Genomic DNA, 3,019 nt, shown 5'->3' with positions numbered 1-3,019 from the left:
TCCAATAGTGCAAGGCAAAGTAAAACTCCCTGGATCTCTTAATTTTTGAGGCAATTGCTTTTGGAGAATATCACTACACTCCTCGGTAAGCTTCACTGTTTCAAACTCCATTTTTTTTTATTGGAAATGATGTCCTTCGGGAATTTGACATAGTTTGGCATTTGTTCCAAGGCATTTGCAAAAGGAATATTTATGTGAATTTTCTTAAAAATATCCAAAAACATAGAAAATTGCTTAACTAATTTTTTTTTTTGAAAACGTCGAGGATAAGGAAGTGGAGTAGATAGAATAAGAGGATTGTCAGGATATGGAATTGCTGGATGCGTGTTAGTCTCTCCTGGTGTATCATCCACAATCTCCTCTTCTTCCATTTTATTCTTGCCTTGACCATTATTTTCAGTTGCAGGTGTGGACATGGTTTCCTTTGCAGGTGACTTCTCAATTTCTCTTCCACTCTTAAGTGTGATGGCTTTGCATTGTTCCTTAGGATTCACTTCTGTGTTGCTAGGAAAAGTTCCTCTTTGTTGGGAATTTATAGTCGTCTCCAGTTGCCCAATTTTCATTTCAAGATTCCTCATAATGGCTCCCATATTGTTGCAATGAGTCTCGATGTTGACCAACCGTGAATTAGTCTTTTTAAACCTTGCTTTTGTCTCCTCAACAAAAGATATCATGGCATCCTGGAGTGACATCTTCTTCTCACTTTGGTGACTATAAAATCTTGCAGGAGGTTGCAGCACATTCCTTGTATTTTCATAAGACAAATTCTCATGATTTCAAAGCCCTGGATGATAATATTGTGGCAAAGGATCACTCCAATAGTTGTAGTTCCAATTGTTGATGTATTGAACATGTTCATGACTCATTTTATTGCTCAGATCTGTCCTACTTGTCACTGCCACTTATTCTGCACCTTGTGGTATCCTCTGGGTTGTCAAAGCTGAAATCTGATGAGACAGAGAAGCAACTAGAGCTGAAAGTGCAGCAAATGACTCCATTTATAAATTCTAGCAACTTTCTTAGCCATAGTTCTTTCAGTTGGCCATTGATAGTTATCTGAGGGCATTTCTTCCAAAAGAGAACTAGAATTTGACATCAAAGTTACCCTAGACGTAGCATCAACAAAAGTTTGAGTTTGCCTCTTTAATCCATTATAAAACATCTAAATTTGCAACCAATCTGGCCTTCCATGTTGTGGGCAGCATCGAATCAAATACTTATAACTTTCCCATGCTTCATAGCGTTATTCAAAATCATGTTGCTTGAATTGGCCAATCTCACTCCTGAGTTAAGCTATTTTTGCAGGTGGAAATAATTTAGCTAGAAATTTTTCTACCATGTCTTGCCAACTAGTGATACTCCCAAGTTGTAGAGACTATAGCCAACCTCTTGCTTTGTCCCTCAAAGAAAAAGAGAACAATCTCAGTCTAATGGTGTCTTCAGTAACACCACTGATCTTCACAGTGTCACAAATCTCCAGAAACATCACCAAATGGATATTGGGATCATCAAGTGGTGATCCACTAATAGGGGTTTGAGCTCAAAATTGTTGGCATTAATGGGCTGGCATCTGATACCCAAATAGTTGTCATTCACAACTAGCCGTACATAATCCCTTAGGGTGCGTGGCTGCACGTTATCTTGTCCATGCTCCATGGCTAGTACCCTTTTTTTCCTTAGTGCTTTGAGCATTCTTTCAATCTTCGGATCAAAAGGAATAATGGCACATGTTCTAACACTACGCATCCAACATAAAAAACACACCAGAAATACAGAAAATAATAATAATAATAATAATAAATAACATAAAAAGAAAAGAAATAAATAAAAATATAAAAATAAAATTTTAAATTAAAACGAAGTTTACTTTGTATCGATATTGGAAAAAATAAGAAAAACTCAATCCCCGGCAACGACTCCAATAACTTGATCAGTGCAAACTGTAAAGGCACAGTATCGTAGTTTTATAATATAATGATGTGTAGAGTATCATCCTTAAGGATTGATGTCTTAATTTTACCAAGTACCGAATTTATAATAACCTTGATTTTATTTAGAAAAATTAATAATTTTAGACTACAAAAGTTAAACAAAGCTACTTTAAATAAACTATTCAAGAGAATTTAAAACTCGATGTCGCATATCAAATTACTGATGGTGAAAACTTCTAGGAAACCGATTTCACCTAGTTTCTCATTATGCTTTACTCATCTAGTTAATTCGAATTCATTTTCTCTATTTGTTAGCAAATCCCCAATTTTTCAAAAAGTCTCTTTCGATAGCTAATCAGAACCTATTCTTGATTATTATTTAACATAAGATTATGCAAATTCATAACGCAAGAACGCAATAAAACCCTCGATTTTTAATGTTACGTAGGTTCATACAAGTCTTTCAATCCCTATATTCACCTACGATGAATTATCCAAGATCTATCCTATAATCCCCCATTTTAGTAGCAAATCACAAGACTAATATCATCTAATTAATGGCTAGTCAATTAAAAGCATTAAGCATAGAATAACTCAAAAAAAACATTAATGAAAACTGCTTCACATTAGCATCAAAGGGCAAGCATAGTTTGAAACTGGCTACATCGATTTTCTAGAATACAAAAATTTAGTTCACTCAAAAAATTAAATTCAACATAACAGATTTTACCATATTTTCTTTTATTTGGAGCGTACGGAAAAAAATCAACACTCATAGTACTGCTGTCGCACGTCACGAACACCACCGTTGTTCACTACCTTCTGATTTTGAAACGATAATAATTTTCTACATGCCGCCAACCACCTTCCTTGCTGCTGGGTTTGTTGAACTTCAATCATGTAGTCGCTAGAAGAAAACCTCAAGAAAAATTTTCTCCTTTAATCTCCCACGAGAAGCTCCTCTAAAGAAATCCCTCCAATGAGAAATCTCCTCCCTTGCCTCCTCAACGTGTAGCCTTCTATTAGAAATAGCGTATGGTAATTTCAGGTCTAATTTTGACCTTGATACAGCTAATTTTTCTTAGGAC

At 35.3% G+C, this 3,019-nt stretch overlaps 1 non-coding gene across 1 annotated transcript; it reads left to right on the top strand.

Moving 5' to 3' along the window:
* Positions 1–1,184: 1,184 nt before the first annotated feature.
* Positions 1,185–1,291, top strand: LOC131143572 (small nucleolar RNA R71). The gene has a single exon (XR_009133557.1). It is a non-coding gene; the product is annotated as a small nucleolar RNA R71 (small nucleolar RNA).
* The last annotated feature ends 1,728 nt before the right edge of the window (positions 1,292–3,019 follow it).

Source organism: Malania oleifera, chromosome 11, assembly GCF_029873635.1.
Source record: "Malania oleifera isolate guangnan ecotype guangnan chromosome 11, ASM2987363v1, whole genome shotgun sequence".
Lineage (NCBI taxonomy): Eukaryota > Viridiplantae > Streptophyta > Magnoliopsida > Santalales > Ximeniaceae > Malania > Malania oleifera.
Note: the sequence above shows the minus strand (reverse complement) of the source record. Positions and strands in the feature narration are given on the sequence as shown.